The sequence below is a fragment of the Eptatretus burgeri genome, chromosome 2, assembly GCF_056783735.1.
Source record: "Eptatretus burgeri isolate ZD-2024b chromosome 2, Ebu_testis_v1, whole genome shotgun sequence".
Lineage (NCBI taxonomy): Eukaryota > Metazoa > Chordata > Myxini > Myxiniformes > Myxinidae > Eptatretus > Eptatretus burgeri.
Window position 1 is genome coordinate 90,869,774 of NC_140962.1, and position 25,412 is coordinate 90,895,185.

At 47.3% G+C, this 25,412-nt stretch overlaps 1 long non-coding RNA gene across 8 annotated transcripts in view; it reads left to right on the top strand.

Moving 5' to 3' along the window:
- LOC147032548 (uncharacterized) overlaps positions 1-25,206 on the top strand; it is a 50,699-nt gene extending 25,493 nt beyond the window's left edge. For 2 of the 8 annotated variants that reach the window (XR_015055229.1, XR_015055228.1), the window contains 2 exons: positions 1,024-1,251; positions 13,536-18,294. This is a non-coding gene — a long non-coding RNA (uncharacterized LOC147032548). Of the gene's footprint in view, positions 1-404; positions 561-734; positions 916-1,023; positions 1,252-13,535; positions 18,295-18,639; positions 19,067-20,598; positions 23,221-24,882 lie in introns of those variants that run through there. The other 6 variants (XR_015055223.1, XR_015055225.1, XR_015055224.1 and 3 more) reach the window with 6 other exon arrangements.
- Positions 25,207-25,412: the final 206 nt, after the last annotated feature.

The following is a 25,412-nucleotide window of genomic DNA, read 5'->3' on the forward strand; positions in this document are numbered from 1 at the left end:
ACTCATTCGTCTTTTCCATTTATTGGATCACTTCTCCTTCATAATCTCCCGAGCCCGATTACAGTTGAGACGTCTTCCTGAAATTCTTAATGAAATAATTTTGAGGGATTTTTCAAAGAAATTCGCAGAACATAATTTACCTTTCAGCTTTAAAAAAAAAAAAATTGTCTCAGTAAATATAATGTAACTTACATTTAATCCCTTTTGCTGGATTTCAATTACAAAAAAAATTAATAATTCATCGTTTGACCTGAATCAGAAGAATGATTTGATGAGAAAAAGAAAGTATCTGAGGGGGGGTGTGGGAATTGAGGCAGAGAGTAGAAGAAGAAGATGAGGGGGTGTGGGAATTGAGTGCGGAGAGAGAAGAAGAAGAAGAAGAAGAAGAAGAAGAAGAAGAAGATGGGGGGGGTGTGGGAATTGAGACGGAGAGAAGAAGAAGAAGAAGAAGAAGAAGATGGGGAGGTGTGGGAATTGAGGCGGAGAGAGAAGAAGAAGAAGATGGGTGATGGCGATAGAGCTGGAGAGGGAGAGTATTGAACCCCACCTCCCCCAAAGTGGTATTTACATACGTAATAAATAGACAGTTCCTCAAGAACCTCACGTGAATCTGTCATGTGTGGAAGTGAAATGTATTAATTGATCGGGATGATAATTTGTCCACTATAGTTGACAATAATTGTTGGTACGTCGTAATATAGACTCGCAATGTGTGTGTTTTTGTCCTCCACAAGAGTAAGGTGAAGTAGATCGTGCAGGGGTTGCGTGGCAACAACTCTGGGTTCACAATGGCGTATCGACGCCGGACTCAAACTCTGGTGTGGTCGACAACGATCAAGTGGTGAAACATTTCAATCAATAATATATATACGAATATAATTTTATGCTATTTTTTGAAAACGAACCGTTGGAAAGGTGTGTATGTGCATTTAATATTTATGTATATATATATATATATATATATTTTTTTTTTTTTTTGAGAGCCACCGAACCACGTTGTGTTGTTTTATTTCCGCACCGCAGTCACTCACTATCACGTGGGCCGTGACGTCACTGCACTGTCATCGACGCACGTTCAGCTTCAAGCGCGTGGATGAGAGGCAGAGCGGGAGAGTTCGTTTGGAGGGAAAGTTAAGTATGGCTCCGGTGGGTCCAGCCGACACTGTCAACACTGATGGCTCTGATGATGAACGTTCTGTTTCTGCTGAAATCCTTTCTCCGAACACACAAGAACGTGCACATAACCTACAGGCAAGTACATACCAGTATCTTCCTCTGATGCTACCCTGTGGACTGTTGATGCATACACCACACAAGATTGCGTGGACGTGGGCCCCGATTTCTACCGAAATCGTCATGGGAAGTACACAACGTCAAGACAATGTAAGGACAGAACAAGGTTATAACCTATCCATAGATACAGTATATATATATGTATATATATATATATATATATATATATATATATATATATATATATATATATATATATATATATATATGTATATATATATATATATATATATTGTTACGGATTCGCGCCCGCCGGCGTGCTGACGGCCACGTAACTCGAATCGCGGCACGTCGCCCACCGGACGGACAATCCAGTCGTGACCCTCTCGGACTAATGCCGGGAACCAGTCACGGGTGGACCTTTCGGTCTCACCGCGATCGAGCCAATCGGCCCCCGCGTGGGATAGGGTTGCTCGCCAAATTCGACCTACCTAAGTACCCACACGGAGGGTAGACCGGGCGATCGCACCTCGCCGCAGGTCGACTTCGGACACGGGCCACTTAAGCGACCCGTTCCGTACTATCGGGATAACCGAGCGGTGTTATCGTCGGCCTCGACGGTTCGATTAATTATCGGGCGTATTCAGCCCACTACCAACCCTTTACGTGAAGCAAGATGAGGATTCAATGAAAGAAATGACGAAGCGAAGCGGGAAAACAGTTCAACATAAAGCACATTTATTCGCGATGAACGGAAAGCACACATATACAATTCCACCAAAAGCACATGGAAAGGAAGAAGACAAAAAGCAAATGCGACAATGCAGATCTAATACCGATTACGCGAGCACACGGCAACACTTATACAATTTTACTTCACAGACGGCGCCGACAACACACATTCCCAAAGCAAAAGAAAAGAGAACCACCCTCCAGGATGAGGGGGTAGGCGGGCCTGGGGCCGAGACCGTGTCGGGCCTACCCGTCTGATGATGAGACGCGGAGCGGCGGTGGTGCCTCAACTCCGCGGGCCTCGCGGACAGTGTCCGGCAGGGGGTGGGAAGGGGGCCCGCTTTTGTCGCACTATCTCAGCGCGGGGGGAAACAGGAGGGGGTTGCTGATGCTCGGGGAAAGGAGGATTTAACCCTGTCTCGGGTCCCGCGGCGAGCGTCTCCTCCTCCACCTCGGTCGCGTTGCTGGCCTCTCTGGTGTGCAGCTCCCGGCACCGACGCGAGCACCCCCTCGTCTGCCTTCGCCGCCGCCGCCTCTCCACAGCTCCGTCCTCTTCACTCCGACTCCGCGAACTCCCAACTGCCTCTACTCTTCCTCCGCTTCCAACTCTTCCTCCTGCGAACTCCACTCGACTGACGAACGCGGTCGCTTTTATAAGCCCCGTGGCTTCGCTCTCTCATCTTTGACCCTCTGCCTCCGACCTTTCACCTCGCTCCCCATTGGCCCGAGAAAAAGTGGGCGTGAATGCTTTTTGATCCATGAATTTGCATATAGCGACCGCCCTCCAACGCCCTGGAGGCGGGGCCAAATCGCCCCTCACTTACCGATTGGACGGAACAAAAGTGGGCGTGAGTCGTTTTTGATCCGTTTTTCTGCGGAAAGTCCGTGGTTTTGTACACGCTGTTCGGTGCGCGCCCTGCACGAGTCCAATACCGGTACCCACAAGCGGCGCAAGAACGGTGGCGATGCGACGGTTGCGAGGTGTGACGGTAAAGGTCGTGGCTGTTGTGGTGAAGCGGCGTTGTGGTGGGTGGTTGATGTTGTGATGACTGTTGAGACGTGGTTGGTGGTGGTAATAATGGCGGTTGGTCCAAAATAAAGATAGTAAAAGAAAAACGGCTATCCTGAAGAGTCGCAGCACGCATGAATGACATTTATTCCCTCTAGACAACGGGTTTGGGCCTAACTACACATATACTTACCGAGATATCTCACCTAAGGGACCTGAATGGTGGTTTGCGAATTTGGTCAACCACAACACTACCCCCTCCCCTTTTTACAGACTCGTCCCGAGTCGTCAAATTTTCGTGTGCCATCATGTGTAGTTTTCCCCTAGTACATTTTACCTACGGATCCCTGAGTGCGACATTCATGGTATTCGTGTCCCCAAAATAAATAACCTGAGGGCTGCGTAACTACCTAAACAAACTCACTCACATGGACGACTTTAAATAAAATTGCCGGCGCGAGGACAGACATGCCAGGGGCGCACTCATATTTACAGTACATCTTAACCTTAACTTACAAATTTTACACTAAACCATGGCCCAGGATCAATGAACTCTGCAAAAGAAAAGCAGTTAGCAGGGAGCCAGGCTGCTCGCATGCAGTCTCTGGCTCAAAACAATGCAGGTGACAGGGAACGTGGCTGGCTGCTCACACGCAGTCCAAGGCCTTCCCTTTTGAACTGAACGCAGTGAACCACAACGGTGCATGGGCTGCACAAACGCAGTCTCCGTGCCAGCTCAAGTGGCACACGCAATGAACACAACGAATGGATGGATGAATGGTTTGAACTGAACGCAGTGAACCACAACGGTGCATGGGCTGCACAAATGCAGTCTCCGTGCCAGCTCAAGTGGCACACGCAATGAACACTACAAATGGATGGGTGAATGGATGGACGCAAACACGGTGCACGGGCTGCCACTGCAGGCCCGTGTTGTAGCTGCCAACAGGGCAGTTCTCGCAGCTTGCAAACTGTTGCCTTGCGGATCCTGGCGCACATGGAAATGAACAGTGGGGGGAAAAGCAAAATTGAACGGGGCTGGTGAATGTGGGCAGTGGGCATGGCATGGCAAAGGTAGCAGGCAAACACAGCCCGCAGAAGAAGGCCGCTGCAGGCAAACACAGCCGGCAGATGAACTGGCCGGCACAGGCCTTGAAGAAAAACAGCCAGCAGATGAAGTGGCCGGCACAGGCCTTGAAGCAAACACGGCCAGCCGATGGCACAGGCCTTGCAGCAAAACAACAGCTGCCGATGAAGTTGGCCGGCCTCCGCCTTGAAGCAAAACACGGCCAGCCGATGAAGTTGGCCAGCTCTTGCCGTTCAGTGGAGGTTGGTGGAGGGAGTGCGGTGGTGCTGGCCACTTGGAGGGCAGGCTCGGACCTACCTACCTGTCTCCCTCCCAACCTATCGCCTTTGCCTGTCACTGTACATACCCACTCCCTTAATTTGTGAAAAACCAATTTAGCCCCAACTTATTTTTTTTGTTGTTTTTATTTTTACTTCCCCACTATAAATCGTCCCCTAACCCCCTTTATCGTCCTTGTTCGGCTAACCTATCCTGTCAGCTAGCCTACTCCCAACCCCTACGTTCCCTTCCCGGAGGGGAACAAGGGAGAGCTAACGTCCTGTGTCGAGGCCCAACGAAGCCTCAGAATGGCCTCCCCAGAGTTTGGCGATCTATAACCAAAGTGGGTCCAGCGGCCTACAACGACAGCGAGGGGATGGATGGTGCGGAGGGGTACATCTCCTAATCTACCCTAACCATTTAACTGTTAAACTACCCCGGGGCTTTCAACAAGCGCCTCTCGCTTAAACAATTGGTTCTAACAACCCAGATTCCCGTCGCCTGTGTTGGTGTCCTCACAATTTCGGGCCTCGCCCCCCCAATTTTCTCTCCGTGCCCTCACACGGTCTCATGGCTGGGACACGTGGCTCCCTTTGGCAGGCACGACCCTCTGCCGATTCTCCGACGTTGGCACCCCCGGGCACTACACTGCCTCCGAGCCTACCAGCTCCCTAACACTGGGGAGTGCCCCCCATGGCACCTCCCCTGAAACGCACACGTGGCAGGCTGGCTCCCCGGGCCCCTTTCCGAGGGTCACCCGTGCCCACAACTCTGTCCACGCGGCTAATGGCGCCCCGGGCCCCCGCACCAAGCAGGCGCACCCGTGCCCACTACGCTATCCCGGCTCCCCATGGGCCCTTGGCCTACCACGGCCGACTAGCCTGGTGCCCGGGGTACCCACTCAGCGATACTCACCTTTCGCAGCCACGCTCCCAAGCCCGTCAACAGGGCTCCTGCACCCCTCCAAATGGGTTTCGAGCCTACATTCCCACCAACAGCAAAACGACCTCCATTTTTCAATTTGACTAACCCAGCTAACTCACTCTACACTGACCCCGGGGGTCCCTTGGGCGGGAGTCACTCCTCCCCCCAATCACTCATCGCACCATGCATTCCCCATTCGCTCCACTCACACATACCCGCTGGCCTCACTCACTCACCATGTACTCACCTCACAACTCTCCAACTCTTCAACACACACACCGCTGAACTCTGCCATCCTTCTAACTACATCCCCTAACTAACTCGTGCTCCCACGTCGTCCCTTAAACTAGTAGCACGTTCCTTTTAACACTACGTAGCTAAACTACGTCAACTCTACACACTCAAAGTCTGTCTCTGTCTCCAAATCATCAAAAATCATTTCCCATTTTCCCATCCTAAATCTGGCTACAATCCCTCTAACTAATCCATTCCACGGACTCCATGAGGACTTACCCCTGCCCCATGAAGTCGGTCTAACTAAGCTAACCCTTCCCCCTAACTAGTTTCCATCCTGTGCCCAGGTCAAGGGGGTCTTCCACCCCTTGCCCAGGAATCCTGTGCACCCGAAAGTGAGGCCTGCTGTTTTTTTTTTTTTTCTTTCATGCGCAGCACCAGCGCGGCAACTCGCGCACTTTGCACCTGCCCGTGACGTCATGCAGCTGCACGTGTTCCTCGTCCCTCCTTGGACGGTACTATCCGGCAGGGATACCCCTCCTGCCGGATTCCAACCCCACGTGCAGCCATGGCGTCACCGTGCGCATAAAAAAAAAACACAAGCCCCACGTCTCGAGGGGTTCCCCACGCGAACACATGTGCTTTGCCCGTTGGCGCTTAACACACACGATCGCGTGGAGAACCCGTCCGGTCCAAATCCATAATCCTGCCTAAACTTTGTCCGTCCGCGGGATCGGCAAATCCACCGCGTGCGTTTCCGGACCGGGACTTCACTCTCGCAAGCGAGCACGTGGTGGCCTCGTGCGTTGCAGAGCACGGACCTCGTGCTCACTGCTGGGTGAACCCGGCACGGTTCCCGAAACAACTACAGCCGCTACTCGGCTTTCTTTCCTCTGTCGCCGTCGTCGTCGCCATTCAACCCACGCACACCTGCGTGTTACGACGCTCACACTCCATTCCATCACATTCACACCGAGAGACGAGGCTGCGTGCTCCCGCATGCCAACCGACATCTCCCTCACATACCGCTCTCTCACACACACGGTCTCCCTTACACTCGGCCGTTCACTCACGCATGCTGGGGCACTCACCCGCGGTGCCTCATCCACACACCGTGCCTCACTCATACACCGTGCCTCACTCTCAACCGCGGTGTTTCATCCACACACGGTCCCTCACTCACACACGCAGGGGCACTCACCCGCGGTGCCTCACTCACACGGCGACACTCGCACACGGTGCCTCATCCACACACGGCGTGCTGGGAAGCACGTACTCCGGCACCATCGCCTCCACACCACTCACACATGGGGTCGCTTCCACACACGGGGACGCACTCACGCCTTGCACCACACACACAGGGACAACCACACTGGGGATTCGTGTCCCCACAAGGGTCTCCGGGGCCTCTATACCCCCCAAGCTTTCCGTGCACCCGTTCGCAGCACTCCTCCCCTCGACCTCGCTAAGCACGACCGAACCCACCTGGTCGTGACTCGCCTCAAGGGGGCATACTCCCTCCCCTCGTTCCTGGAGGAGGCTATCCCGCTGCTCGCACCGGGCCTCCACCCAGTCCACCAGCTCACCCTCATTATCCTCCACTACCTCCGTGTGTGTGTGTGCGTCTCTAAACCCGTCATTATCATGCAGTCTCTCCTCTATTTTTCTGTCTCCCGTGTCTCTATACATTTTCTCTCCTGGTTCCTTTTTTCTGTCTCTTCCTGGTTCCTTTGTCGTCACCTCGTGTCTCGTCTCACACGTTTTGGTCTCCCCATTTAATTTTTCCCTTTCGGTCACCGTCGATTCTTCTGTCACGACCCTCGCCCAACACGCCCCCCGAATTATTTTTTTACCCGCCTCCACCGTGGGCCTGTTAGCCGTTGCACCCCCTTCCAGCTCGTTTGCTCCCACACGTGGAGTCGCCATTCCCAGCTCCCTGGTCACGGCCTTCATGCCCGCCTGCAGGCATCGGCCCATGTTCTGCGTCTCACCCCGTAGCTCTTTCATTTCTTCCTTCATGTTTGCTTCCATTCCGTTTATTTGCTTGTTCATTTCGTTTTTCATTCCATTTGTGTTTGTATCCATCTTTTCGTTCATTTGTTGTGTATTCGCATCCATCTTTTCGTTCATTTGTTGTGTATTTGCATCCATTCTCGCTGTCATTGCCGCCAGCATGGCGCATAGCTGGGCCATGTCGGGTGCGCTTGGGTGAGCCGTTTCGGCAGGGATCGGGGAAGGGTTTTGGTGGAGAGGGGGAGGGGAGGTGTCATACACCGCGGCCGCTGCCGCACCTATTTCGGGCTCTGGGTTCAGTTGGACGAGTTCATGTTCCTGCACGGGCATTCCATCCTGGGCCATGGATCCTACACATTCTACATCCATTTCTAATACCCCCGGCTCCCGCTCGCCTTGAGACGCCATCTTGCTTCTCTTAAGGGGTTAATTTGAATCGCTCGTAATTTGGAGGGAATCGGGGGTCGCTTCTCTCACCCCTGGACCGATTCCCGTGAATTTCGCTGGAGACAGAAGAGCCCGTTGTCCCGTTCTCCAATACCAGTGCCGCGAGGAGGGCGATGAGTTTGTATCGCACGACCTGACACCAGTGTTACGGATTCGCGCCCGCCGGCGTGCTGACGGCCACGTAACTCGAATCGCGGCACGTCGCCCACCGGACGGACAATCCAGTCGTGACCCTCTCGGACTAACGCCGGGAACCAGTCACGGGTGGACCTTTCGGTCTCACCGCGATCGAGCCAATCGGCCCCCGCGTGGGATAGGGTTGCTCGCCAAATTCGACCTACCTAAGTACCCACACGGAGGGTAGACCGGGCGATCGCACCTCGCCGCAGGTCGACTTCGGACACGGGCCACTTAAGCGACCCGTTCCGTACTATCGGGATAACCGAGCGGTGTTATCGTCGGCCTCGACGGTTCGATTAATTATCGGGCGTATTCAGCCCACTACCAACCCTTTACGTGAAGCAAGATGAGGATTCAATGAAAGAAATGACGAAGCGAAGCGGGAAAACAGTTCAACATAAAGCACATTTATTCGTGATGAACGGAAAGCACACATATACAATTCCACCAAAAGCACATAGAAAGGAAGAAGACAAAAAGCAAATGCGACAATGCAGATCTAATACCGATTACGCGAGCACACGGCAACACTTATACAATTTTACTTCACAGACGGCGCCGACAACACACATTCCCAAAGCAAAAGAAAAGAAAACCACCCTCCAGGATGAGGGGGTAGGCGGGCCTGGGGCCGAGACCGTGTCGGGCCTACCCGTCTGATGATGAGACGCGGAGCGGCGGTGGTGCCTCAACTCCGTGGGCCTCGCGGACAGTGTCCGGCAGGGGGTGGGAAGGGGGCCCCCTTTTGTCGCACTATCTCAGCGCGGGGGGAAACAGGAGGGGGTTGCTGATGCTCGGGGAAAGGAGGATTTAACCCTGTCTCGGGTCCCGCGGCGAGCGTCTCCTCCTCCACCTCGGTCGCGTTGCTGGCCTCTCTGGTGTGCAGCTCCCGGCACCGACGCGAGCACCCCCTCGTCTGCCTTCGCCGCCGCCGCCTCTCCACAGCTCCGTCCTCTTCACTCCGACTCCGCGAACTCCCAACTGCCTCTACTCTTCCTCCGCTTCCAACTCTTCCTCCTGCGAACTCCACTCGACTGACGAACGCGGTCGCTTTTATAAGCCCCGTGGCTTCGCTCTCTCATCTTTGACCCTCTGCCTCCGACCTTTCACCTCGCTCCCCATTGGCCCGAGAAAAAGTGGGCGTGAATGCTTTTTGATCCATGAATTTGCATATCGCGACCGCCCTCCAACGCCCTGGAGGCGGTGCCAAATCGCCCCTCGCTCACCGATTGGACGGAACAAAAGTGGGCGTGAGTCGTTTTTGATTCGTTTTTCTGCGGAAAGTCCGTGGTTTTGTACACGCTGTTCGGTGCGCGCCCTGCACGAGTCCAATACCGGTACCCACAAGCGGCGCAAGAACGGTGGCGATGCGACGGTTGCGAGGTGTGACGGTAAAGGTCGTGGCTGTTGTGGTGAAGCGGCGTTGTGGTGGGTGGTTGATGTTGTGATGACTGTTGAGACGTGGTTGGTGGTGGTAATAATGGCGGTTGGTCCAAAATAAAGATAGTAAAAGAAAAACGGCTATCCTGAAGAGTCGCAGCACGCATGAATGACATTTATTCCCTTGAGACAACGGGTTTGGGCCGAACTACACATGTACTTACCGAGATATCTCACCTAAGGGACCTGAATGGTGGTTTGCGAATTTGGTCAACCACAACAATATATATATATATATATATATATATATATATATATATATATATATATATATATATATATATATATATATATATATATATATATATATATATATATATATATATATATATATATATATATATATATATATATATATATATATATATATAGTCGTAGTTCATGAACTGGTCACCCTAAAAAGGCGGAGTTGTTGCATGTTTTTCAAAACATCCACTTTCCTTTTTAACTACAGACCAGAAAAACCACAGATATCTAGATATATTAGTATGAGAAGAAAGGTGATTTTTGTCTAGTTTAATGTGGAAAAAAAAGAAATAAACTAGAGGGGGAGCACTCGGTAGAGTGTAAAACCTCCGCCACCAATACTGCTAAGTCACTCAAGTGAACCTGATATCCTATTCATTCAATTTGACGTCAACAGTGCTCACAGAGTTATAGTTTGCAACTTTCCCTTTTACTTTGAACTTTTCCATACTCGATTCATTCGTCATAACTAGATTCCTTGAGGCAGAAATTGATTTTACGTGGGTATATCCACCTGGAGTTCCAAAATCAGCCGCAATTATAATTTTGGCATGTTTTTTTTGTTGGAAATCACTTATAACATGTAGAAATGCAAAAAAATATCGATTTTGTTGAAAAAAAAAGTTGCAAATTTTTTTCTGGGGGGGGGGGGGGGTTGGATATCACTTAAAACATGTATAAATGCAAAAAAGTGAAATCGAAATTTTGTTGGAAAAAAAAAAGTTGCAAAAATTTTTTTTTCTCTAACAATGTTTTTTTGGGGGGGAGGGGCTGGAAATCACTTAAAACATGTAAACATGCAAAAAAAAAAAATTCAAATATTTTTTCAAATTGGCCGCCATAGCAGCCATATTGGATTTTGGACCAAGTCCAAAATGTAATGGCATGATCCTTGGACCAGACCTAACCCCCCCACCAAGTTTCGTCGAAATCCGTTGAGTTTTTCCATAATACTGTTCACAAACAAACAAACAAATAGAAAGGAGTGAAAACAGTAACCTCCATCCATCTTCGATGGCGGGGGTTAAAAATATGCAATAGTTTTTGTGTAACAGGCAAATCAGTGATACAAATCAGGGGTGGAGTAAATAGGCGGAGGTGGCGGAGGCGGCGGATGTGGTGAGTCAAATTTGGAATAAACTGAATTTATTTCAATCAATAAGCTTAATCTAATCTATTTTGTTATTTTTTAGGTGAGTAACACTTGGGACTTGCTGTTGCATGATGCAAAATTGATTATTCAACTCGTTATTATTCAGCAAACCCTGACCAATATGTACAAACTCCTAAAAGAGATCTAGTAAATATCTTTACATAGTTCTGTATCGAGCAGATTCTCAGGATTAATTTGGCACTTGAATTGTCCAAAACGGCCAAAGGATAACTGATCCACATCCAATTTACTCAGAAAGGGTGAATTTGAGATAAACGCAAAAATGTGTTTTCCTTGTAATGCATTATCCATTAAAGTTCATAATTAAAAATACCATATTCGCCGTTAATTTGTGGTTTTTGCTAATTTTTTCACACAAGTGCATGTAGCTTGGTGATGTCTATCAACACAGAGAAAACTGAAAAAATTGAATATTTTGACCCTGTAGCGCAAATGATGACCAGTTCATGAACTACGACCCTATATGTGTGTATGTATATATGTGTGTGTGTATATATAGTCACCTTTTGTTACCTTATAGCCTGGAAATAAATTGCATTAAATCAGACCTTTTCCACCTTTATTTACAAATCGTAAACCACAACTTCCAAGTGAAAAACAAATGCTACAAATGTCAGAAAATCAATTGAAATTACAAAACTAGAATATCTTGGTTGGATAAGTGTCTACCCACCTTACAGTAGCAGTTGTAAATTAGCTCTGTTAATTAGCCAAGAGCGATTGGTTTTGTATTTCACAGATTGGGCTTTTTCAAAAGTCATTTCACAAAAATTGGTGGAACTGTAATAATAATAATAATAATACTGCTGGTAATCTTATATATAATGGAGCAAGTATTTATATGTCTGCTCTTCACCCATTGGTTGGACAGCTGGCCTGATGCCATCCACAATTGTAACCTCAAAAATTCATGCGTCCACCAGTTTGGTGCTATCGTCAGCTTAACGCGTGTTCGGAAGTGTCATTCACAATTGGCATGCTCTCCCTAAAGTTTTCCGTTCATTGTAAAACGACCAAAGTGACTAAATTGATGCAGGTTGTTTTTAATTCATGCCATCTAATTAAAACAGTAAAAGTTTTTATAATTTTAAAAGCTGGAATTACTAGTCAGTAAGGCCAACATTTTGGCGAGTCTCCACTCGCCCTGGTCATGACTGTTAAAAGAATCATGGTACTTAACAGAAGGCCTGAGCATGAGGCCTATACCATTAGAATGGCCCGTGACACCGATCGGCTCCAACCTTTCGATATTGATATTTATTTATTTTTTTGTATACCTTGTTGAGGCTCGTGTGAGAGCTAACACACAACGCACAGCAAGGGGGGCATGAGACAAGAGGGGCGGGAGTGGGAAGGACAAAACAGTGGGGAACAGAGACATAAGGAGATCTGTGGAAGGGAGAGGGATGGGATGGGGAACATGGGGAATACAAGATGGACATTACAGGGACTTTCAGGAAGGAAAGCAGGGAATTTGAAGGAGGTGGGCTTGGGTAGATTATCGGGGGTAGAAAAGATCGAGGATTTGGTTGGGGGAAGATATGAGGTGTGGTGAACAGCTGTTTTGAAGGCCTGGATCGAAGAATGGGATTGAATAGAGTGTGGGAGTTTATTCCAAAGGTGGGGAAAAAGAGGAATGAAAGAGTGAAGGTGAGCAGTGATTCGTGATTTTGATAGTTTTACGAGAAGGGGGTTGTTGGCGGACCTTGAGCGCCCTGCAGAAATGTGGTGGGGACAAATCGCAGAGAGAGCAAAGGGGGGGGGCGAGTCTGGAGAGGAGACGGTAGAAGACAGAAAGACCACCGACCAGCCTGCGGTGAGAGAGTGAGAGGCCCAAAGACTCAGCCTCATTGCGGGAGATACCTATGATCCGAAATGCCTTGGTTTCCACAGCGTGAAGCTGAGAAAGGTGGAAGACAGGAGCATCAGCCCAGAGGCTGAAAGGATTTGATCATCCTTTTAACAGTCCCATTGGTTGTTTTACACTGTAAGGGAAAACTTGTAGGGAGGGCATGGCAACTGTGAATATGAGAGTTCTGAAGAAGTCTTTGACTTCACATTGGACAAACATGGTGTCCGATCATATCGTTTTATGGATGGGTGGAACAAAATGTTACACACAGATGGATGGACGAACGAGGCTATTATTATCGATAGATTTTTTGAGTAGTGCCAAATTCCAAAATCATCATATTTATTTGACAGCAAAGATATCGTGGCATTTTTGTTAACAGAAAAAAAAATATGTTGTCTTACATACCGCCCTGGTTAAATTTTTTTTTAATCTGATTGAGCAAATTACAATTTTCATGCAAGTTTGGATTAATTTGAAATAACTTTTGCTGAATAATTTTTTCTCTCTGAAGAATGTTTTTGTGTTTCAGGGTGGGACAGAGACTGACTGATAAACAAATAGACAGATGGCATTAGCCTATTATATGTGTAGATAATCCAAGTGAGAATAATAGGATTCCTGCCTATTGGCTTGGAAGCCAAACAATATTAATAATAATAAATGTTGGAGGGTATTCATTAATATTAAATTTTTTTGTTTTTAGGAAACTATGACAGCCTTCAATGAAGTGTCTCCGAATGGTGAAAGCATCAAAAGGTCCTGGTGGATTTATTCAACATCGACTGGCTGTGTCTCCTGCTTTGTGTGCAAATTGTTTTCTCCAAACAGCACAACTGCATTAGCTGGTTGAGGATTTCATTCGTAGGATCACATTGGCAGACTTGGTGACCATGAATGATCCACTGAGCACCGACATGCTCTGACAATATATACAACATGTTTATCAAGGACTCAAACTCTAGATAAACACAAAGCAGAAGAACATGTCAAAGAACGAAAATATTGGACAGAAATGTTAAAGCGTGTTGTCTCGGCAATAAAAATTTCTGACAACACGAGGTCTGGCACTCAGAGGCACTAATGAAACCTTTGGAAGTTTAAATAACAGCAATTACCTTGGCTGCTTGGAGTTCTTAGCAGAGTACGACCCTTTCCTGGCCCGTCACATCGACAAGTATGGGAATGTCGGTCATGGCGCAACATCGTATCTATCGTCATCTTCATCGCCAATCTGTGAAGGGTTCATCAAACTCATGGCTGACAAGGTAAAGCAAGACATTGTAGATGAGCTAAAATTGGCAAAGTACTTTTCCTGCAGTGTTGATTCCACAATGGATATTAGCCATACTGATCAGCTCACATTTAGTGTATGCAACGTGTTGAATAACTGTAAACCCATGGAACGCTTCTTGAAGTTTGTTCCAGTTACATCGCATGCAGGTCTTCATCTGTTGAAGGTTATTATTTGAAATCTTAATTGATGAACTAAACATCCAATCTAAAGGACTGCCGATCTCAAACATATGACAACACCAGCAACACTGATTCTGCTGTGCAAGCTCAGGTAATTGCAGTCAATGAGAAAGCAGTGTACTGTTGCGGGGCCGGGTGTCGGCCATGAGCGTGACCACCAGATGGAGCAGTAGAGTCTGCTCGACCGATCGCCCAGAATTCAGATCGTACCTTTTTGGAAAACTCCGGAAAAGTACGGGTCCCTTTCGGACCGAAGTTCACCAATAGACAGACCACGTGGGGTAGGGTCGATTGCCAATTTCAATTTACCTAAATACCCACGTGGTCCAACCTACCGGGGAAATTCACCCTCGACGGCACCCGTACGGAACGAGCCGCTTAGCGTACTCGAAACGTGTACGATCCGAGCGGTTTGATCGCCGAGATCCGTTGGTCCCAAATATCCCGTTACAATGGCACAACGAACTGGCTAATTTCCCAACACGCAGCACGCTAAGTCAATGAAGGAATAGACACGACCGAGCTGATACATTTCACAAATGGGAATGTTTATTTACAATGGGGGAATGAGGGGAGCACATAAGGGCAGAGTTAAACCGAGTAATTAAGGCACGTATGTACAAGCAAAAAGCACTTATACAATTCACTATTTATCTTGACTGGCGCCACGAACACACACACGCACACACCCAAAATGATCGGACCAAATGGTCTTTATTGAGGCCTATCTCGGACCTGTCCGCCCCGTGCGGTCTTCAAGTCGAGTCGACCCAGGCCCCAGCGAGAAGCGAGCCGTGATCAGCCTTCCGAGCTCTGCTCGGCACTTGTCCTGGCAGTCAAAGCCTCTCCTCCATATCCCTCCGAGGAACGGCGCGCACCCTCGCGGCTCCGGTGGTGGATGGTGTCTCCAAGCTCTTGATCATTGGGAGGAGGAGGGAGAAGACGTTGACGACCAAGACCTCGACCTCGACCAACACCGGCAGACCAACCACTGCGTGGATCCTCTGTCCCTTTTTATCCTCTCCGGCGTGCTCGCTCAGGCGTGGCTCACTCAGGCGTGGATCATTCTCGGGCGGGACTCGACCTTTTCCAAACGTGGCGCTCTGCCAAGCGAATTGGTGGGTGAGGGGCATAACCTTTCCCCTAGTGAGCGCGAGGAGAATGTCGGGAGCAGAGGGTTTCTCGGGCGCGGCTTGACCTTTCGTCTCCTGGGCACCCTGCCAAGCGAATCTGTGGGTGGGGGCATGACCCTTCCCCTAGTGGGTGCGCAGAGATAATCCAAGTCATCCTCATCCTCATTATCACTCATCCTTTTTAGAGTTGGACAACAAGGGCCCTCTTCCAGACAGTTGGGATGATGCCTGTGTTTCAGGCAGAGCACAGAACTGCATGCAATGACATGAGTACAGCATTTCCACCAACCTTGAGAAGTTCAGCGTGGATGTCACAGATCCCAGGAGCTTTACCCCATTTCAACCGGTTCACCGCAGCCTATATTTCCACAAACGAAGGTGGATCACAGTTGATTTGAGGGTCAGAAATCAGGATAGTAACACCCCTGACATTCAACTCAACAGCTGGTGGATCAGTCTTGAACAGCCGCTCAAAGTATCCAGCCTATTGGGCGAGCCTTCACTTCGGACTCCTCTGTCAAGAGCCCTCCACCCTGCACTCTGACTGTAGTACACCGAGGGATGGGCATGGAGGAACGCAATGCACAAATTCCCCTGTAAGCAGGACGAGAATCACTTGAGTACAGGTGATGCCCTACCCCCTCACAGATTCCTCATGCATCAGTCTATTTGTCCACCCTCAGTGCACATACAGTTTTACACCTCAACTCCCTGAACAGCTCAGCTCTGCCATTAAGCCTGGCCCAGTGACTGTTCAATGGTATCCAATGTTCCTTGAGAGACAAAACTCTTCTTCACCCTACGATGAATTCCAAGACATCCACCGGCAACATCAAGGATGGTGGTCGTGAAGGCATTCCACAACTCTTCAGGATTCCCCGAAGCACACAGACTCCCCAAATCCCCACTCATCCTGTTCGCAACCTCCTCAGCTGCACTCTCATCCTTGAGCTTGCCAACATCCAGCTGAGGCTGGGGATGCTACCATTCTCCTGGATTTATGCTGCAACTTCAGAGTTGCTACCACAAGCCTGTGGTCAGTATTGAGGAACTGAGCACTCCAGTAGTCCCTGCAGTTCTTGATCATCCTCCAGCGACCATCAATGAGCATGTGGTCAATCTCCTTTGCCACACCACCAGCGTTGGAATACCAAGTCCAGCGATTAGCCTGTGGGCACTGAAACCATGAACCAGCCACCCTAAGTCCATGATCTCTTGCAAAGTCAAGGAACTTGGTGACATTCTGGTTCACAGTTCCAGACCCATGCAGACCAACACATGTCTCATAACCATCCCTATGAGTTCCAGTCAATGCATTGAAATCCCCCAAGACTAGAAGAGTTTCTCACCTGGGGCACTGATCAACTACAGATTCGAGCATGGCATAAAATGTGTCCTTCACGTTGAGATCACTCGCCTCAGTCGGAGCATACACAGAGACCAGGGAGACGACACCCAAGGAGTGACGAATCCTTAGTCTCATAATATGCTCATTGACCGGTGTTACCTCAATTATCATTGGGGTCAGCTTATTGGACACAGCTACAACAACTCCTTGGGCATGGTAACCATCAGAGGGACCAGACCAATAGTAGGTGAAACCACCCACCATGATCTCGCCACTATTCGGTCTCCGAACCTCAGAGTGCTGCAATACCGATATTCAAACGCTTGACCTCAGATGATAACAGACAGGTGATCATCCTCTCTTGGGGAAAGGACATTCCAGGCTCCCAACTGAAGGAACTGCGTCAGGTTAACCCATGGAGACCGCCATCTGGTGGACGACACCTCAGCACCACCCTGACCCACATGAGTGCAATCTGACCCGGGAAGGTTACCCCGTGGTTTTCCTTCTGTCATCAAAGAGTGGGGGTCCCGAAGGCTTTGCCCCAAGCCTGTCATCTGGTGAGCTGCCCAGTGGAGGGCAGCTGCACAGGAGGTACTCTCACAGAGTGGGTTTTCAATTTTCGTTGCGGTGTTCTTACGTTTTGCGGAGTGAAGAGTTTTACAGTGGCCGGAGTGCAAATCCTGCCACCAACCTCCTAAAAAAGTATTCCAACTGCAGGAGGACGTCCACAGACACAGTTGGGCACGAGATATGTATGGCCATTGGCTCACAAGGAGCTCTTCTACCCTTTGATAGGTTTTGCTTTTAATCCTGCTGGGTGTCCATGTCAGACACCCTCCTCACCAGAAAACTTGGTGGGGGAGACTGTTTAGCCGCCGACAACCCGACCATGAAACAGGTTTACATGATACCTGTGGCAAGTCACAGATCTGATCTGGCCTGACCTGACAATGAGGCATACTGAAAACCGAACAATAATAATAAGGCATACCTGACAATATGGCATGCAGCAAAGGCATGCTGAAGACCTTTCTGAGAATTTTTTTTATTTTTGTAAAAATAACAACAGCTGCATGCATTGGTTTTGTTCAGTAAGTTATTCACATGAATACTTGCTATGTCATACACAAATGACTTTCTTGCAATAAAAGCAGAATGAATAATGATGCTGTAAATATAATGTATTATAGATTTTTTTTTTTATCTGCCCCATTTGTGGAGTATTTTGGGGAAATGCCCCCATCACACAAAAAAATTAAATTCAACCCTGGTCATTCAGAGTATGAATGTTTCCTTTTTAGAGGAATGAGTCTCTCTCTCGCACACTCTCTCTCTCGCACACTCTCTCTCTCGCACACTCTCTCTCTCGCACACTCTCTCTCTCGCACACTCTCTCTCTCGCACACTCTCTCTCTCGCACACTCTCTCTCTCGCACACTCTCTCTCTCGCACACTCTCTCTCTCGCACACTCTCTCTCTCGCACACTCTCTCTCTCTCACACTCTCGCACTCGCGCGCACACTCTCTCTCTCTCGCACTCGCGCACACTCTCTCTCTTGCACTCGCGCACACTCTCTCTCTCGCACTCGTGCACACTCTCTCTCTCGCACTCGCGCACACTCTCTCTCTCGCGCACACTCTCTCTCTCGCGCACACTCTCTCTCTCTCGCACACTCTCTCTCTCGCACACTCTCTCTCTCGCACACTCTCTCTCTCTCGCACTCTCTCTCTCTCGCACTCTCTCTCTCTCGCACTCTCTCTCTCTCGCACTCTCTCTCTCTCGCACTCTCTCTCTCTCGCACTCTCTCTCTCTCGCACTCTCTCTCTCTCTCTTTCTCTCTCTCTTGCAGCCTGTGGCTGCTGGTTGTATCATTGGTTGGGACGTGGCCATGCCGCTGATGCAGTGTCCCCTGACCAGTACACTGGTGCTCATTTTGCCGACCTCGGAAGGATGACAGTCTGAGTCAACCTCCTGGTGTATTTTAATTCAGCGGCCAACGGGGCTTGAACTCAGGACCCTAGGATCCCAAGCTGCCATCCTAACCACGAAGCCAACACCAGGCTTAGAGGGATGAGTACACAGCTGGTTATTTTTATCCACTGTTTTATGTTGTATTTTTTCATTTGATATTTATTTATTTACACTTGTGTATATATTTTTATTATGCCTTTGGGCTCCCATTGCTGGTACCCTCATGGCAGCCACCTCCACCTGCAACTTCAACTTGTTAATATTGTAAATAAAACATGTGCAGCTGTGTGCTGTCTCAAAGACAACTTCTGTGCCGATCTCTTGCCTTTTACAATGCTTTCTCAAATGGGGGTCCACAAATTTATTTGTCGCTCGACTCATGAAAGGTTAATCCGCCCTTGCAACAATTGGCCATAACCAGCAAGGGCATAAACGACCAGGAAAGGAAGAGAAAAGGCAGTGATATCATCAGTACATATATATATGTGTGTGTGTGTGTATGTGTATATATATATATATATATATATATATATATATATATATATATGTATATATATATGTATATATATATATATATGTATATATATATGTATATATATATATATATGTATATATATATGTATATATATATATGTATATATGTATATATATATATATATATATATATATATATATATATATATGTATATATATATATATATATATATGTATATATATATATATATATATATGTATATATATATATATATATATATATATATATATATATATATATATATATATATATATATATATATATATATATATATATATACATGTCTATATTAATATTTCGGCAAGCCCCTTTCTTTGTTCCACCATCAGATTTTTATTACTGCATGAAATGAAACAAGATTTGGCACATATACTAATGATATTATTGTCTTCCTGAAGAGGCCCCTCAAAATTCGTTTTGATGCATTTTCACAAACTCCAACGGATTCCATTCAAATTCGGTACGATTATGGCTTTTGGTCCAACTTAGGTCATTGGCTATAAATTTTTTCCATAACACTTCCGATATTCGAAAAAATCGATAAATCGATATCCCTTATGTGATTTTTCCATTCAAATCCACTCAAGTTTCAGGCCTCCGGGGATGCAAATTTCCACTTTGCCCCGGGCGCTGTTTACCTCCGCTACGCCAAGCTGTTGGTTAGGGTTAGGGTTAGCTACCCTAACACTAACCCTAACAGCTAACCCTAACCGCTAACCCCAACCGTTAACCATAACTGCAACCCTAACCGCTAACCACTAACCGCTAACCACGAACCGCTAACAGCTATTCAGGAAATTTGCAAGAAAGCCCCGGCAACGCCAGGCTTTATTGCTAGCCCGAGCAACGCCGGGCATTACTACTAGTATGTATATATATATATATATATATATATATATATATATATATATATATATATATATATATATATATATATATATGTATATGTATATGTATATGTATGTATATGTATATGTATATGTATATATATGTATATGTATATGTATGTATATATGTATATATATGTGTATATATGTATATATGTGTATATATATATATATATATATGTATATATCACAAATGTGGTCGAAGGGGTAAATGGGATGGGGAATAATTTAGAATCGTTATTTCATAGTGCATGTTAATATAAGCATGTGTAATTACAGAGTTGGTGTTGAGTAATGTTTCGTAAGCCTTTGTCTTTCCCGCCAACATGTCGGTTTCCAAGCACTCGTTTCCCCCTCCCCACATTGTCTAATTTTCCACGATGCTTCTCTCCATATATGGTGTTTTCCTTCTCAGTAAACAGCCAATCAGTGTGACCCACCTATGGTCGCAGGAGAGTGAGCGGAAGGATGCCAGACATGCTGGGTGGTATCAGATGACGGTTCACGGCATATATGGACACCGACCAATCATCGTATCCCACGTGTGTGCTCAGCAAGCTGGAGGAAGTGAATAAGAGCAATACAAATTCCAGTTTTTCAGCTTCTGGGTGATCTCTTTGTTGGGGTTGTATGGTTTTGGGGCTTCTGGATGACTTGGTCTTCACAACAGAGCTTCTGAGTTCTCACTGTTATGGCACCCTGCTCTTGTTGCTGCAACGTGCTCTTTAGTGATCCCACGCAACACAATTAAGGTGTGATAAAAGTGAGTCGCCTGTGACACTTCAGGCTGGGCCACTGGGCCACTTCTGGCAGGCTAATTCACTGTGGGTCATGTGTTTGAGGCACTGATTCACGTGCAAGCTTACAAGGAGACCTCTCATCCCTTTCCTACTTGGCGAGTACATTGGTCGTTGATGACCTGCCACCACAACAGTATAATATATATTTTGTATTCCCTCAAATTTCTGCAGGTGACGCCTCCTGTGTGAGATCACGCATGGTTTCAGGTAGTCTATTCGGGGCACTCAGTACATCCAAAGTTGGGTGTGCTTCAGAAACGACATCACTGCTGCAACATACGACATTCTCCTCCATAAGAAACGACATACCACCACCCATCGCGCACCCAAACACTCGTGATTCCTCCCCGCACGCAAATGTTCTCTGTGCTGTGCGTGTTTTAGAAGCTTTTTCCCATGCGATGGATGTGGAAGTGCAGGAAAGGAGGAATGTGGGAAAGTAATTTGGCCGACCCGGAGGATTAATTGTTTCTAACGGTGAGGGATTTGTTGGCGTGTCTGATTCGATGGAGCTTGGTGGTGATTTGGAGACCGAGAAGGATGCGATGGATGAACAGATGAGTCGATTGTCTACAGTCTGCACTAATAAATGTCAGTGTGTGTGTGTGTGTGTCTGTTTGTACGTGTCTCCTCCATAACTCCAAAACTGTAAAACCTCGTGGCTTGAAACTTTGCACGCATACCAAGAAAACTCCAAGGAAATGCATAGGAGAAAATTGGGTGTTTGGGTTAATTGAAACACCCCTTTTGAAGATAATTAAAGGTCTTATTTAATTATATCCTTTATCAGGTGAATCCTTGGCCACCTCGCTCTCGGTGGGGTCTTAAGGCAAATCCTGAGTTACCTCGCTGGGGTAACTGTGGTATTTGCCATGTTTTTTGGCCTGCTCAACCATGCCTTGACTTGGAACAGGCTGCAACAATTTCTTAACGATAAAATTTTTTTTTTCACTTTCCTCACTCATATTATCGAATGCCTGATCATCATAGCTATGAATCTCTGGGTACATTACAATGCTTATAAAGACCCAAAAGACTCTGAATGCCCAAAAGACCCAGAGGACTCAAAAGACCCAGATGACCCAAAAGTCCCCAAACCCAAAAGATCCTGAAGATGCTGAGGACCCAAAACTCATAATACCCCAAGAATCCTGAGGACCCAAAAGTCTTTTGGGTCTTCAGGTATTTTGGGTCCTCAGTCTTATGGGTCCATTGGGACCTCAGGGACTTTTGGGTCATCTGGGTCTTCGAGGTCTCTTTGGTCTTGGGGGTTTTGGGGGTCTTAAAGGGTACTCAACACTCGAAGGGGACTCAGCAGTCTAAAGGGTCGAAAAGTACATTCCAATAGTACGTAATTAATAAACATACGTGTGTGGTTGGTGAAATTGACATTCAAACAGTACCGAATTTATAGACATGTAGTCACACGGCTTCATGGACGGACTGACCGTGTTTTTCGTTTTTACCGCCTCCTATCCCTTGCCCTCTGTGAATGCAAATTTCTACAAAATTAGCATAATGGGCTTAAGGGTGATAAAAAGATTAAAATGTTGCCAATTAAACTTGATTGATAATTAACTTGGAAAAAGTGAATGGTTTTAGCATCAAGCACAATGTATTGTTATAACCTTTAATGAGAAATGTGTTCAAATACAACATTTGCAATATCTTGCATCTATGTACTCAAGCATGTATCTTATTTAACAAAGGGATTCTCATTTATAAACAATTATATTGGCATCTGAAAGTCTGGTTGGAGGCTCCCGTCTGGCTTCAATGGAATGTTTGTTTAGGTGATATCCAGATGTCTTTTTGCACTCTTGTCAACTTCAGATTGCAAATCGTTCCCAGCCCTTTCAATTTGGGCTGATCTCCTGACCTATGGACCAAGGAGCCATTTGTGATCCATCCTCGTACCCAAAGGGCTGCAGTCTTGTTGCCATTCTGTCTTGAGCATGACCAAAACATTGTTTCATGATCTCACCCACCCCCCTCCCCCCTTTACTCCTGAATATTAAATAAGAACTCAAAATTTTTGTACTGCAGAATATGAGGAAGAGTGTGTTGCTTGCTTGTGTTAGTGACTCTCCTCTGGTTCTCCATATGCATATGTATTGAATGGTTCAAATGAACAGGAAGAATTTAGTATTCTTCAACACCTCCTTTACCCTCCCCTCAAGCAATGTATATTTATTTGTAATTGTGTGGGAAAAGAAACATGAATAAGATCACCACCAGTTGGCGCCACATGGTACTCATTTACATAGAGCATTTATGCCCTCCCTTTCCACCCACACCCCCACGTGAGGCCGTAGCCACATAGTCTATGTGACCCCCCCCCCCACACACACACACACACACACACACACACACACACACACACACAAAGTTGTATTTGTACCCCGAGTTTGGAGTTTATACCTTTAAAAGATGTGGCTGTGCATAAGGAACAAAGAAAGCCAGAGAGAGAGAATGGAGACATATATATATATATATATATATATATATATATATATATATATATATATATATATATATATATATATATATATATATATATATATATATAATCATAAGACCGTAGCCTGGTGTTGGCGCAGTGGTTAGGGCAGCGGCTTGGGATCCAAGAGGTCCTGAGTTCAAGCCCCGTTGTACCACTGAATTAATACACCAGGGGGTTGACTCAGCCTGTCATCCTTCCGAGGTCGGCGAAATGAGTACCAGTGTACTGGGCCGGTGTATACCCCGGTTAAAATAGGTGTACCATATCCCTGTGTCGTAAGAGGCGACCAGGGTTGCGTCAGGAAGGGCATCCGGCGTAAAACATGTGCCAAATCACTATGCGGATCATACGGATGATCCGCTGTGGCGACCCCGAACGGGAGCAGCCGAAAGAAGAAGAAGAAGAAGAAGATAATCATAAGACCAATCGCTGGACAGCGTTCGTGGCTTAATTTCATTTCGAAAACTAAGCAGAATTACAAAATTTAAACTCCAAAACTGAACTTGGCAGCAGTTCCAACTGCTAGATAAAAGTTTTCATTTGTTTAAATCGGACAGATTTGCTCTTGATGGCATCTCCGGGAGATGTGTTTAATATTGTTGCGGGCCGGGGGGTTGGGTGAGAAGACCACGAGGTGGGGGAAGCTACGTCGATTCCCACCAGACTCTCCAGAATTGTAGGCCGTCGCTCACAGATAATTCCTTGACGCTGCGGGTCGCTTAACCGACCGTGGACGCCAATAACTCAACCGCGTGACCTAGGGTCCTCCCATCTATAATCGGGTTACCTAATTAATCATGTGGTTTAACTACCGGGGAACCACGCCCTCGGTACGCTTTGTCCGAACCGGATCACTACTGGATCGGATAACCTTTCCGGATCGGATGCAGCCGAGCGACACTGCCAAGGACGTACCGGCTGGAAGGAACGGATCGTTTGGAATAAAGACCCGGCTAAACTTAGAATCGAACCATGCTGGACCAATGAGAGAAAAGACAAAGGCGCGCTGGGCACATTCCTAATGACAATTATTTATTAACAAGAAAGCGAGGAAAAGTATGTGGTATGACAAAGATTTATTGGGTATGTAACACAGGGAAAGAGGAGAGAGGTGTGGTGCGACAATAATACAAGCAACTTACTAAAGTAGACACATTGCAGACTTGATGTGAGATTAATAAGAGTAGCAGCAATAATGCTCTTCTCCAGGCTTACTAAACAGACAGGCGCCATCACACTCAGACACACACAGAAAAAGAAACCCCAATGAAAAGGGACTTTTGCAGCCAGGGAGGGAGGGAGTTGAGGTTATATCTTTTGGTACCTGGGCATTTCAGGGGGGGGGGGATGCTCCATTGTGCGGTACCTGACAATAGTCACCTTGTTCTGGCCACAGCCGCACGTGTGGAGATCGTGTTCCGAAGGAGGAGCTTGAGTGGAGAAGGGCGGAGTCCAGAGGGCGAGGGTGGAGCAGTAGGCAGAACCAGGCAGGAGGCGGTTCGTCACATCTGCCGGAATCCCTCCCCTCTCCTCTCCCTCTCTTCCCCTCCCCTCTCCTTCCCTCCCCTCTCTCCCCCTTCCCATCTCTTTCCCCTCTCCCTATCAACCACCCCTGTCTCTCTCTCTCTCTCTCTCTCTCTCTCTCTCTCTCTCTCTCTCTCTCTCTCTCTCTCTCTCTCTCTCTCTCTCTCTCTCTCTCTCTCTCTCTCTCTCTCTCTCTCTCTCTCTCTCTCTCTCTCTCTCTCTCTCTCTCTCTCTCTCTCTCTCTCTCTCTCTCTCTCTCTCTCTCTCTCTCCCTCTCTCCCTCTCTCCCTCTCTCCCTCTCTCCCTCTCTCCCTCTCTCCCTCTCTCCCTCTCTCCCTCTCTCCCTCTCTCCCTCTCTCCCTCTCTCCCTCTCTCCCTCTCTCCCTCTCTCCCTCTCTCCCT